At 41.4% G+C, this 14,767-nt stretch overlaps 1 protein-coding gene across 4 annotated transcripts in view; it reads right to left on the bottom strand.

The window, feature by feature from the left end:
• The window catches only part of pag1 (phosphoprotein membrane anchor with glycosphingolipid microdomains 1), a 151,990-nt gene that overhangs the window by 53,031 nt on the left and 84,192 nt on the right, over positions 1-14,767 (bottom strand). For all 4 annotated transcript variants that reach the window (XM_073039784.1, XM_073039794.1, XM_073039776.1 and 1 more), the window contains one exon: positions 4,690-4,757. The gene's annotated coding sequence lies outside the window, so the exon portion shown is untranslated. The remainder of the gene's footprint in view (positions 1-4,689; positions 4,758-14,767) is intronic.

Here is a 14,767-nt window from a genome sequence, read left to right as displayed (position 1 = left end):
GAACTTAGTGCGTGGATCAACACATGGGACTATGAAATTGTAGCCATTACAGAGACTTTTGGTTGAGTGAGGGGCATAAATGAATAGTGAATGTTCCAGGGTTTCAATGTTTTAGAAAAGATAAAGATAGAAGGCCAGCAGGAGTTATGCTATTAATTAGAGAAGAAATCACTCAGATGGAACAAAATGGAAGGCTCAACCTTTGGATCTATAATGTTAAAACTCAAAAGTTAGAAAGGTGCAATAATTCACAAAGACCTCCTTAGCACAAGAAGTTTATATGGGGCAATATTTGTTAGGTGCATCCAGGAGGTTTTTTTAAATCAGTAGTCTAAACAGAGCAGGGGCCATAATGGACCCAGCCAGGTGACTGATCTTTCAGTGGGAGAACTGTTAGGGAAGAGTGATCACAACTTCAGTTTTAAGATAGCTAGAGACTGTTATGAGTGATGGACAATGGGGTGCAGAGTTAACCATTCCCCCCCTCCTGAGAACTATGAACCATTGCTGTTGCTATGCTGCTATTGAGAGAGAGAGAGATAAAGCCCAGGCAAGAACATCTGCTACAGATAAGGGGGAAGAGAGACTGTTGATTTACTGTATTATGACTCTTCCTGGATTATTTAACTTCCACTACAAGGACTGTACTTTGCTCGTTAACATTCCTCAGGAGATAGCAGGAGTGGCCTGATTTGATGGACACGGTCATTCAGAGTTGATGGATAGCTGAGACCCCGTGAGTGGGGATAAAAGACAGGTCTGGAGAGACACCCTTCAGAATCATCAGTGGACAATGACTGAGTGTTGGGAACCCACAGAAAGGTGGGGGCTTCGGAGACCGAACCAGGAGATCGGTCAGTAAAGCTCACAGTGTTACAGCAGGGCCGGTGGGGACGTGTGTGTGTGTCCACTCATGCCAGAGTGACGAGTCCACCACAGAAGAACGGTCTAGCTTAAGACCAGAGGGGTCATAACTGCATGACCACAACGGGTTAAGAAAGCCACAAAAGGTTTGCCTGCCGCAGCTGTTGCTGTTACATCTCACTCGCTCTCTCTCTCTCTAATGATTTCAACACAACAACCATAACCACCTCAGCATTTATGAACTGAACTCTATACTTTCCTATGACAATTCATTTACCCCTAGACATCGATAGAGCTTGTTTATTATTGATTATTATTATTCCTACACTTTTAGGTTTATTACTGCTAACTTGTTTTATATGTATATTTGCATTTTTGATATTGTATTGTGTAGTTTACTAATAAACACCTTTAGTTTGGTACCACCAGACTCCAACGGATTCTTCTTTCTCTGCTGGTCAGACACCCAGTTACGGGGTACGCAACAAGACAAGTATGGATCTTGCAGGAAAGTATTAAATTCAAGAAAGGCAAATTACATGAGTATTCGGCACTAACTAGGGAAAGATAATTGGGAACAGCTGCTTCTGGGTGTCCACAGCTGATGTGTGGAGGGTAAAAACCACCTGCACAGAGTGTAGGACAGGAACATTCCGGTCAGAAGGACAAGGGTGGCAAAGAAAGGAAAACAGATATCAAGAGGTGGTGAATTCAGTCAAGAAGTAAAAGGAAGTGTATGTAAGGTTTAGGAAGCTAAAATCAAAGAGCCCTTAATTATAAAAATGCTATACAAGAACTCAAAAAGGAAATTAGGAGAGCCAGGAAGGTCTACGAAAAGTCCTTGGCAAATAGGATTAATTAGAATCCTAAGGCATTTGAACACATGCATCTAGAGTAAGAGGATGACTTGGGAGAGGGTAGGACCACTCGAGGATACAAGAGGGAACACATGGTTGTTGAAGGAGGATGGGGGCGAGGTCCTAAATGAGAACGTTGCATCAGTAGTTACCAAAGAGGATGTGGAATTTGGGAAGATCAGTGTGGAGCATGGTAATATGCTTGGGATTTGAGATAAAGAAGGCTGTGGTGTGGGGACTCTTAAAGAACATCGAGGTAGATCAGTCCCCAACACCAGACTATTGAGACACAAGAGCTGAGGTTGCTGGGGCCTTTGTCCAGTATCGTGTCCTCTCTAGCCACAGATAATATTAACAGTGTTCCATTAGTCAAGAAGGGAATTAAGTATAATCCTGGAAATGAATGAATTGCACTTCAGTTGGAAGGAAGTTACTTAGGGATAGAACTTGTGTACATTTCGAAAACCATAGCCTGATGACAGACAGTCAGCATCTCTTTATGAGGGACAAATCACATCTACTAACATGATTTGAGTTTTGAAGAGGTGATTGAGGATGGAGAGAAGTGTTTGACAAGGTCCCTCGTGGGAGACCCACCCAGAAGAATAAGATGCATGACTTGGTGGTAGGAATTCAGAATTGGTTTGCCCATAAAAAGAAGGTAGTGGTCGATAGCGCATAGTCTGGCTGGAGGTCAATGACTAGCAGTGTTCTGCAAATACTGTAACCTCTGCAGTTTGTAGTACATATACATTAGGCTTTGGAAAGTAAGAAGAGACCAAAATGCTGTCAACATTAGAGTGCACATGCTATAATGAGAGATTGGACAAACCTGGGTTGCAGAGGCTAAGGGGAGATCTAACCCTAATTACAATAAGTATATATTTAAAAAAAAGCTCCACGAGTAGCATTAAAAAAAAGAGGGGGAAAAGAAAATACCAAGAAAATATTCATGGATTCATTGTCCATTCAGAAATTTGATAGCGGAGGGGAAGAAACTGCTCCTGAAACATTGAGTGTGTCTTCAGACTCCTGTACCACCTCCTTGATGAAGAGGACATGTCCTGTGTGATGGGGGTCCTTAATGATAGATGCCTTTTGAAGGTGTCCTGCATGCAGAGGAGCCGACTGTGTGTACAATTATCTGCAGCTTTCTCTGATCCTGTGTAATGGTCTCTCCATGCCAAATCCAGTCACTTTTATTGTCATTTCAACCATAACTGTTGGTAATAGTACACAGTAAAAGTGAAACAACGTTCCTCCAGGACCATGGTGTTACCAGATGGTGATGCAACCAGTTAGAATGCTCTCCTTGGTACATCTATAAAATTTGCGAGTGTCTTTGGTGACATACCAATTGTCTTCAAACTCCTAATGAAATGCAGCCACAGTTGTGCCTTCTTTGTAATTGCCTCAATATGTTGGGCCCAGGAACTTGATACTGTTCACCCTTTCCATTTCTGACCCCTCAATGAGGACTGGAGTGTGTTCCCTCGACTTCCCCTTCCTAAAGTTCACAATCAATTTTTGTCTTACAGATGTTGAGTACAAGGTTGTTGATGTGACACCACTCAACCAGCTAATTTATCTCACTCCTTTATGCCTCCTTGTCACCATCTGAAATATTGCCAACAATATTTGTGCTATCAGCAAATTTATAGAAGGTGCTTTGAGCTGTGCCTGGCCATGAAGTGGTGGATATAGAGAGAGTAGTGGGCTAAGCACACATCCATGAGGTGCACCACCATGGACAGTCAGCGAGGTGCTGTTATTTCCAATCCGCACTGACTATGGTCTCCCAATAAAGAAGGATTCAGGTTGCAGAGGGAGGTACGGAGGCCCAAATTCATGAGTCTTTTGGAATAGAACTGAGGGTGTGATGCAAACTGTGATACCATGGAAGCATATCTGTGGGCTGCTGAATTTGAGATTCTTTTTTTTCTGAACTCCCTCTCTATTATCAGCAGAAAAGACTTCAGCAAGGTAGAAGGAGACCATGTAAAGCAGTTGGGGCTGGTTCTCATATTGCTCAGAGTTGTCATATGGTGAGGTTAATATCCTCTGTTCACTTGGAAGAAACAAACCCACACCGAGTTAGAGAGTAGCTCCTAAGCCATTAGATAGAGGCGGTTGAACTCTTTAATTCTCATAAAATGGGTCCATTGATTTTCTTCACAGTGAAGAATCAATCTCTTTACAGTGCAAATTACGGCAGACTACAGGGCAGCCCTTAAGTTGTGGGTGCATATTAGAGACACTTTAGACAGAGGTCCAGCAGAAAACCCAACCCCTAAGGAACAAATGGGGGATGCAAAGAGCACTGGAGCTTGCCAACAGCCATGATGTATACAATCTTTAATGCTATAAGAAAAAAACTTCTATGTTCCGAGTGCCCAGATCCCCCAAAGTGCTTTCTTTTTTCCTTCTTAATTCTCATCTGCTGCTTTCCTTTTTGCATTCTGCCTATGTCACTGTGAAGCCTCTAAGCTATTCTATTTTATCGTCTTTTATGATTTTGCCAAGTTTCATATCAGCTTCAAACTCCAGCCGCCACATCCTTTACACAAGTCCACCAACAGATGAAAAATAATAAGCAATTTCCAAAAAAAGCTTTTGTGAAAACCTCAATGAAAATTATCTACCCACCACATTTAGTTTCTTATTACTTGACGAATTTCGGATCCCTGATCTCACTTTCCACAAACTGCATGGTTTTCAATATTTTTTGAACAAACCACCAGTAGGCCACATTCCTTAAAGCCTTCTGAAAGTCCTGTCATGCATTACCTCAAAAGTTTAAAATCAGATTTGTCAGACATTTCTGTTGCCTTTTCTTGATTAAGCCCCAACTTCACGAATGAAAACCATGCCCCGATATTGATCTCCAACAACTTCCCTCTCAATAGTGTCAGACTGAATGAACTGTAACTCTTTGTTAGAGCTTTTCTTTCATATGTGGTGCTCTTACATTAGCAAATCTCCAGTCCTCCAAGATCGGTGTTCTCATTAAGAGTAGAGCTGGGGGTGAAGTGACATCTGAAACAAAAACAAAAATTAATATCATTACTGATGACCAGAAATCTAATTAGATTACTGTAAATTCACCAATATCTAATGATATCTGACTGGATATACACGCCTTCAAGGCCTTCAATAACTAATACCAATTGTTTTAATGATCACCAGTCTCAACTGCATACCACTCCAGCGAAAAAGCAATCTGGTTGATTCTTAATACGCTTGTCCATCCAAAACATAGAGAGAAGCTAAAAGCTGTCTGAAAAGATGGAGCAGTGAAACTTATGATATTAAAAAGAATATATCCAGAGATACTGCAACTTAGACAGTGACACACCATGAGGAAGGGAGTGCAAGATGTAAAAGTTATTTTTAGCAAACCCAGACCAGGGGCTGAATGGAGTCCTTCTTAATACAAGGAGAAGGCTAAAGAAGGCTACATCGCTCACATTATGCCCTTTTCTCTCTGTTACGATCATTTAGGAGGTACAGGAGCCTGACGACACACATTCAACGGTTCAGGAACAGCTTCTTCCCCTCTGCCATCCGATCCCTAAATGGACATTGAAGCTTTGGACACTAACTCACTTTTTAAAAAAATATACAGTATTTCTGTTTCTGCACATTTAAAAAATAATCTATTCAATATACATAATTGATTTACTTGTTTATTTATTATTGTTTTATTTTATTTATTATTTTTTTCTCTCTCGCTGCTGGATTTTGTATTGCATTGAACTGCTGCTGCTAAGTTTAACAAATTTCATGTCACATGCCGGTGATAATATAGCAGATTATCTGCTATGTTCAGTGAAGTAAAAATGCTTCACATGGTTACCACTAGATGGAGACTACTTTGTTTAAAACTGCGTACAAATATCAAGCCTGCCATAATTCAGTTTTCTAATGAGCACCAGTTTTCTGGAACATTTCATTGCAGAATAAACAACATCAACAAGAGTGAAGTACAGCAGAGGACAATGCAAACTATTTATGTAATCTGAAAAAAAGCCAATAATAAGTAGAATTTTTCTCATTCCCTCTGTACAAAGGAGGTCCAGCCATAAAGAAAGCAACAGATCCTTAAAACTCCAACTATGTGTTACATGTACCCATCAAGAAGTGAAACCTAGCTTATTAAGCCAGACGTGAAAGCATTAAAAAAAAACTCAACAACTTATGTTAAGAGACCAGATGTGATACAACAGCTGCTGTTTTTCGATGGGGTGGATCGCAGCTCTGAAGTGCATGTCTCAAAATGGAGTTGGCCTGCTGTAAGCGTTGATCAGGAACTAAAGGCACGCGGCTGGCATTTGCTGTCCTTTGCAAACAATGTTGAAAAAAGAAAGAATTAATGTTTCCAGCTGACATCCGCTTATCGGTGGCAGATTTAATAGATCACAAGAAAATACAGAATCATGGAGAAGAGAGAGAGAGGAACAGACAGACAATGTGAAGATCTGAGATAGCGTTCTAGCTGAGAAAATGTGAAGGGGATGGTGCTCTGTGTAAAGGGATAAGGGACAGTGTAGTTGATTGCAGAACAGGGGCCCCCAACCTGGGGTCTATGGACCCCTTCATTAATGATATTGGTCCATGGTATAATAAAGGCTGGGAACCAGTGCCCTAGAAGGTTGTGAGAACTCAATCAAAAACTGTTCAAATTCACTAGAATAGAATAATTTTTTGGGGTGGAATTGAGAATTCAAAGGGCAAATGGCAGCTCCAGAATACAGTTTGTTTGTAGACTGAATAACATGATTTGGTTAAATGATCACCATAATCATGTTCAGGCTTCCCACTGCCAAAGATACCACATTCTAAGCAGCAAATGCAAGGCACTGGAATTGTTTTTCCATGATAGAGTTCACTGAATTCTGTCTAAATATAGAGGGAGAAGGAATGGAAGAGGCAGTTATCATACCCTTTAACCTTTTATGGGATGATGTTGAGGGAAGAGAAACAGCTGTCATCCAAGAGCAGATTAAGATGATCAAGGAGGGAACAGTTTTCTTAGAATTAAAATGGAGAAGTAAATAGATGTTATTTTTAACAATTACGTATTAGTGTAGGTCATGTAAATCACCTAATCTCATAAGAGTTTACTGGGGTGGAAACTGGTGAGATTCAAGTTGAGGGTACTAGGAGCCTCAGTTCTTGGGGAAAAGCAAATGATTAGAGTCCTAGTCACTATAGTTAAATGCCCGTGTGGAAGGCAGCATCATATACTTGGCGTTTCAGAAAAAAACTGATAGGGAGTCCTCACAGTAGACAAGGTGGCCAGATCTGTGGGACTCAGTTGACATTGGTGGACAGTTCACATTTGGAATGAAGTGTGGAGGTGAACAACGGAAATTTTTTTAAAAAAAAGCAAATAAAATGGACTAAATGAAATTGAACAAGTGGGCAAAACTGTGAACCAAAAGAAATGCAAGGGTATTTAAATGACTGAATTTGTCCAACTAAAAATACAACGATGCCTGTCCTTAAAATGAAAGGAAACACCCCAAAGGTTACAAGTAGTTTTTTTTCTGTTAAGTGTAAAAATAGTCTTTGATTTGATTGCTTAATCTCTATAAGTGTAAAGTAACTCTTATCAGCACTTTAAAGCACAGGAAAAATTATTCCCACTCCTTCTCTTCTGCCAGTTAGCCAATCTTCTATCCATGTTAGTACCTGTCCTGTAATACCGACTCTTACCTTGTTAAGCAGCTTCATGTGCAACACTTTGTCAAAGGCCTTCTGAAAATCCAAACAAACAACATCCACTGAGCAAACACGAGGAAATCTGCAGATGCTGGAAATTCAAACAACACACACAAAATGCTGGTGGAACACAGCAGGACAGGCAGCATCTATAGGAAGAAGTACTGTCGACGTTTCGGGCCGAGACCCTTCGTCAGGACTGACCAGCATTTTGTGTGTGTTGTTTGAACATCCACTGATTCTCCTTTGTCTATCCTGCATAGTATTTCCTCAAAGAAACCTTTGGTGCATTTCCTCTTTTGTATTTGCAGAGTTTGTTGTTTGTCCACCCTGTTAGGTGCAGTCTTTTATTGATTCTATTATGGTTTTTGGACTTACTGAGTATGCCTACAAAAAATAAATCTCAGGGCTGTATATGGTGACATATATCTATAATAAATTTACTTTAAACTTTGAACAGACTTGGCAGGAAAGAGTTCCCCTTTATAAAACCATGCTGACTTCAGCCTATTTTATCATATGCCAACCACTTAAGTCAGACTAACTTGGCTGTAATTTCATTTCTTCTGCTTCCTTTGCTTCTTAAAGAGTGGAGTGACATTTGCAATTTTTCATTCCTCCAGAGCCATTCCAGAATCTAGTGATTCTTGAAAGATCTTTATTAATGGCTCCACCATCTCTTCAGCCACCTCATTCAGAATCCTGGTTGTGTCCATCTGGTCAGACTTTTCAGCTTCCTAAGCACCTTCTCCTTGGTAAAGGAATACCACTCACTTCCGCCCCGACACTCATGCATTTCTGGCACTCTGCAAGTATCTTCCGTAGTGAAGACTGAAGCAAAATACTTATTAAAGTCATGCCCCATTTCTCTGTCCCCAATTACTACCTCTCCAGACATTACCAGAACAGAATTCAACACTGAATTTGACAGAATTTCATCACATCCCACTACATTTTATTTAATTCCTCTGATATACTGTTTTGCTTATGTGGTTTAATGACACTTCTAGTCATTAGAACAAAATAACTACCACTGCAGGAAATCTGACACAAAAACAGAAAAGCTGTAAGAAATCAGCAAGTCATGTATCATCATGGAGAGATAACATTTCATCTTAATGACTCTGCAAAACTGCAAAGAATAATTTCAGTTGGATAACTTCAACATGTTTCAGATATTTGTAGCAGATATTTGTAGTAAACACAAGGTGGTGATTGTGGGAGATTTTAATTTTCCACACATAGATTGGGAAGCTCATTCTGTAAAAGGGCTGGATGGTTTAGAGTTTGTGAAATGTGTGCAGGATAGTTTTTTGCAACAATACATAGAAGTACCAACTAGAGATGGGGCAGTGTTGGATCTCCTGTTAGGGAATGCGATAGGTCAGTTGACAGATGTATGTGTTGGGGAGCACTTCGGGTCCAGTGATCACAATAGCATTAGCTTCAATATAATTATGGAGAAGGACAGGACTGGACCTAGAGTTGAGATTTTTGATTGGAGAAAGGCTAACTTTGAGGAGATGCGCAGGGATTTAGAGAGAGTGGATTGGGTCAAGTTGTTTTATGGGAAGGATGTAATAGAGAAATGGAGGTCATTTAAGGGTGAAATTATGAGGGGACAGAATCTTTATGTTCCTGTTAGGTTGAAAGGAAAGGTTAAAGGTTTGAAAGCGCCATGGTTTTCAAGGGATATTAGAAACTTGGTTCAAAAAAAGAGGGATGTCTACAATAGATATAGGCAGCATGGAGTAAAGGAATTGCTCGAGGAATATAAAGAATGTAAAAGGAAACTTAAGAAAGAGATTAGAAAAGCTAAAAGAAGTTACGAGTTTGGTTTGGCAAATAAGGTGGAAGTAAATCCGAAAGGCTTTTACAGTTATATTAAAAGCAAGAGGATAGTGAGGGATAAAATTAGTCCCTTAGAGAATCAGGGTGGTCAGCTATGTGTGGAGCCGAGGGAGATGGGAGAGATTTTGAATGATTTCTTCTCTTCGGTATTCACTAAGGAGAAGGATATTGAATGGTGTAAGGTGTGGGAAACAAGTAAGGAAGTTATGGAACCTATGACAATTAAAGAGGTGGAAGTACTGGCGCTTTTAAGAAATTTAAAAGTGGATAAATCTCCGGGGTCCTGACAAGATATTCCCCAGGACCTTGAGGGAAGTTTGTGTAGAGATAGCAGGAGCTCTGACGGAGATCTTCCAGATGTCATTAGAAATGGGGATTGTGCTGGAGGATTGGCATATTGCTCATGTGGTTTCATTGTTTAAAAAGGGTTCTAGAAGTAAGCCTGGCAATTATAGACCTGTCAGTTTGACATCAGTGGTGGGTAAATTAATGGAAAGTATTCTTAGAGATAGTATTTATAATTATCTGGATAGACAGGATCTGATTAGGAGTAGCCAGCATGGATTTGTGCGTGGAAGGTCATGTTTGACAAACCTTATTGAATTTTTTGAAGAAGTTACAAGGAATGTTGACGAGGGTAAGGCAGTGGATGTAGTCTATATGGACTTCAGCAAGGCCTTTGACAAAGTTCCACATGGAAGGTTAGTTAAGAAGGTTCAGTCATTAGGTATTAATGCTGGAGTAATAAAATGGATTCAACAGTGGCTAGATGGAAGATGCCAGAGAGTAGTGGTGGATAATTGTTTATCGGGATGGAGGCCGGTGACTAGCGGGGTGCCTCAGGGATCTGTTTTGGGCCCAATGTTGTTTGTAATATACATAAATGATCTGGATGATGGGGTGGTAAATTGGATTAGTAAGTATGCCGATGATACTAAGGTAGGAGGTGTTGTGGATAATGAGGTGGGTTTTCAAAGCTTGCAGGGAGATTTATGCCGGTTAGAAGAATGGGCTGAACGTTGGCAGATGGAGTTTAATGCTGAGAAGTGTGAGGTTCTACATTTTGGCAGGAATAATCCAAATAGAACATACAGGGTAAATGGTAGGGCATTGAGGAATGCAGTGGAACAGAGAGATCTAGGAATAACAGTGCATAGTTCCCTGAAGGTGGAGTCTCATGTAGATAGGGTGGTGAAGAAGGCTTTTGGAACACTGGCCTTTATAAATCAGAGCATTGAGTACAGAAGTTGGGATGTAATGTTAAAATTGTACAAGGCATTGGTAAGGCCAAATTTGGAATATTGTGTACAGTTCTGGTCACCGAATTATAGGAAAGATATCAATAAATTAGAGAGAGTGCAGAGACGATTTACTAGGATGTTACCTGGGTTTCAGCACTTAAAGTTACAGAGAAAGGTTGAACAAGTTAGGTCTCTATTCATTGGAGCGTAGAAGGTTGAGGGGGGATTTGATCGAGGTATTTAAAATTTTGAGAGGGATAGATAGAGTTGACGTGTATAGGCTGTTTCCATTGAGAGTAGGGGAAAGTCAAACGAGAGGACATGATTTGAGATTTAGGGGGCAAAAGTTTAAGTGAAACACGAGGGGGTATTTCTTTACCCAGAGAGTGATAGCTGTGTGGAATGAGCTTCCTGTAGAAGTAGTAGAGGCCAGTTCAGTTGTGTCATTTAAGGTAAAATTGGATAGGTATATGGACAGGAAAGGAGTGGAGGGTTATGGGCTGAGTGCGGGTAGGTGGGACTAGGTGAGATTAGGGGTTCGACACGGACTAGGAGGGCTGGAATGGCCTGTTTCCGTGCTGTGATTGTTATATGGTTATATGGAGAAGAGCAGAACGTCCTGAAGCTACAAGGAAGGCAGACAACTTTACATTGCAAATGAATTACTGGGTCTCGTCATGTGGAACTACAACTAATGACTGAAAGCGTTGAGCAAAGATGAACAGATGCCCCAAATCTGAAGTAGTGTTGATAGCACACAGTTAGCAAAAGGATTTTGTGCCGGAAAAACCTTAAAAATGTTTATAAAGTTTGCAATCTCTCACTAGGGTTAATCACACTGTTGTATATTTAACTACATGTTATATATGTACTTTGTCAACTTGTACAAAATTAATAATGTTAATAATGCTGTGTTAATATTATTTTGTGCTGTATTTGATATATGTACAGTGGTCCCTGAGGAACATAGTTTCGTTTAGCTGCATACAGTTGAATGATGAACTTGAACTATAGTTTCTTCCTATTTTCTACTGGTTAATTTCATTTCCCATTTGGGTATTTCTAAAACAAAATCACTTGTTTGATAAGGGTAGACTTTTGTTGTGAATTGTGCCTCTTCAACATGAGGCATCATTAGTTGCTGGGAATGGAACATTATTCCAAAGCTTCCATCACTACTGTGGTACCAAACTTCGTTGTAAATACTTTGATTTTAATTTCTATCAAGGGGTCTCCAAAAGACATCATCCAATTAATAGCAATTCATGGTGATGTTGTTACAGTGTGAACTTCTGATTTGAAATTGCATTGATATATTGTTGAAATACATTTGCTTGATGCAATACTAAATCAAAGTTCCCTCTACAGCAGGGGTTCCCAACCTGGGGTCCATGGACCCCTCAGTTAATGGTAAGGCTTCATGGCATTTAAAAAAAAAAGTTTAGAAACCTTGGCTCTACAGCCAGTTGAAGACGAAATAGGTCTGAAAGCACACAGCAGCAGCATATAAAATTGGTGAATCATCCAGTAACTTAAAACGACTGCATTGATGAAACTTTTATGAATCTGACCAAACACTATGAAAGGGATCAGGACACTGGGACAACAGAACCAAAGACAGATAAGGAGATTAGTATTATTCACATGTCCATCGAAAGATAGCGAAATGTGTTGTTTCTGTCAAATCAAATCAGTGAAGATTGTGCCAGGAAGCCCACAAACGTCACCACACAAGTGCTTCTGGCACCAGCGTAGGATGCCCACAACTCTAACCTACCCTAACCGCACATCTTCAGAATGTGAAAAAGGAGTGCAGAAAACCTCTGTGGTCAGGGGAGAACGTACAAACTCCTTATAGTGGTGGCACTTGAACCCCGATCCAACGGGGGAGCTGTAAAGTGCTGCGCTAACCATACTGTCCAATTATCTTTAATATTAAGACGCAAGTTTCTGAACCAGCTGAAAAGAGCTTGTACAAACTCTGTTTGTAATAACTAGATGGGAGGTGGTGGTTTTGCTTCAATGTGGCATGGCACTAAAAAGATTTAATGGACCAAAAGGCTATTTCCTCTTTATGCAGTCTGAAGTCATGCATCTGTACACCACCAGCTCAACTTTCATCTCACAGTGCTGTTCCAAACATGTACTTACTTCAGAAATTACCAAGGGTTACACATAGCCCTCCATTTTTCTAAGCTGCATGTACCTGTCCAGGAATCTCTCAAAAGACCCTATTGTATCCACCTCCACCTCTGTCGCTGGCAGCCCATTCCACGCACTCACCACTCTCTGCGTAAAAAAAAACTTACCCTTGACATCTCCTCTGTATCTACTTCCAAGCACCTTTAAACTGTGCCATCTTGTGTTAGCTATTTCAGCCCTGGGAAAAAGCCTCTGACTATCCACACAATCAATACCTCTCATCGCCTTATACACCTCTATCAAGTCACCACTTATGCTCTGTCACTCCAAGGAGAAAAGGCCAAGTTCACTCAACCTATTTTTGTAAGGCATGCTCCCCAATCCAGGCAACATCCTTGTAAATCTCCTCTACACCCTTTCAATAGTTTCCACATCCTTCCTGTAGTGAGGTGACCAGAACTGAGCACAGTAGTCCAAGTGGGGTCTGACCAGGACCCTATATGGCTGTAACATTACCTCTCGGCTCTTAAACTCAATCCAACGATTGATGAAGGCCAATGTACCATCTCCTCTTGTAGGCTTATCTACATATTGTGGCAGGAAACCTTCAAATATTTGGGAAGTTAAAATCTACCACTACAACATCCTTATTATTATTACACCTTTCCAGAATCTGTCTCCCTATCTGTTCCTTGATGTCCCTGTTACTGTTGGGTGGTCTATAAAAAACACCAAGTAGATGTATTGAACCCTTCCTGTTTCTAACTTCCACCCACAGAGACTCCGTAGACAATCCCTCCATGACTTCCTCCTTTTCTGCAGACATGACACTATCTCTGATCAGCAGTGCCATGCCCCCACCTCTTTTGCCTTCCTTCCTGTCCTTTCTGAAACGTCTAATCCTGACACTTTAAGTAACCGTTCCTGCCCCTGAGTCATCCAAGTCTCTGTAATGGCCAGAATATCATAGCTCCAAGTACTGATCCACGCTCTAAGTTCATCCGCTTTGTTCATGATGCTTCTTGCATTAAAATAGACTAATCTCAAATTATCAGTCTGAGCCTATCCCTTCTCTTTCACCTGCCTATCCTCCCTCCCATACTGTCTCCAAGTTTTCTCTATATGTGAGTCAACCGCCCCTTCCTCCATCTATTGAGTTTGGTTCCCATCCCCAGCAATTCTTGTTTAAACTCTCCCCCAATAGCCTTAGTAAACCTCCCTGCCAGGATATTGGTCCCCCTCAGATTCAAGTGCAACCCGTCCTTTTTGTACAGGTCACACCTGCCCCAAAAGAGGTCCCAATGATCCAGAAACCTGAATCCCTGCCCCCTGCTCCAATCCCTCAGCCACGCATTTATCCTCCACCTCATTCTATTCCTGTTTTCACTGTCGCGTGGCACAGGCAGCAATCCCGCGATTACCACCTTTGAGGTCCTGTTTCTCAACTTCCTTCCTAACTCCCTGTAGTCTGTTTTCAAGACCTCCTCCCTTTTCCTACCTAGGTCGTTGGTACCAATATGTACCATGACCTCTAGCTGTTCACCTTTCCACTTCAGGATATCGTGGACACAGTCAGAAACATCCCGGACTCTGGCACCTGGCAGGCAAACTACCATCCGTGTTTCTTTCCTGCGTCCACAGAATCACCTGTCTGACCCCCTAACTATAGAGTTCCCTATCACTTCTGCCATCCTCTTCCTTTCCCTACCCTTCTGAGCCACAGGGCCAGACTCTGTGCTGGAGGCACAGCCACTGTTGCTTCCCCCAGGTAGGCCGTCTCCCCCAACAGTACTCAAACATGAGTACTTATTGTTAAGGGGGATGCCACAGAGGTAATCTTTTGTACCTGACTCCTGCCCTTCCCTCTCCTGACTGTTACCCACTTATCTGTCTCCTGAGGCCCAGTGTGACTACTTGCCTATAGCTCCTCTCTATCACCTCCTCACTCTCCCTGACCAGATGAAGGTCACTGAGCTGCATCTCCAGTTCTCTAACACGGTCCCTAAGGAGCTGCAGCTCGACACACCTGGCACAGATGTGGCTGTCCAGGAGGCTGGGTGTCTCCTAGCCTACCCACCTCTGACACCC

Source organism: Hemitrygon akajei, chromosome 1 (assembly GCF_048418815.1).
Source record: "Hemitrygon akajei chromosome 1, sHemAka1.3, whole genome shotgun sequence".
In the NCBI taxonomy this organism is placed as follows: Eukaryota; Metazoa; Chordata; class Chondrichthyes; order Myliobatiformes; family Dasyatidae; genus Hemitrygon; species Hemitrygon akajei.
This window is presented reverse-complemented; position numbering and strand designations above follow the sequence as displayed.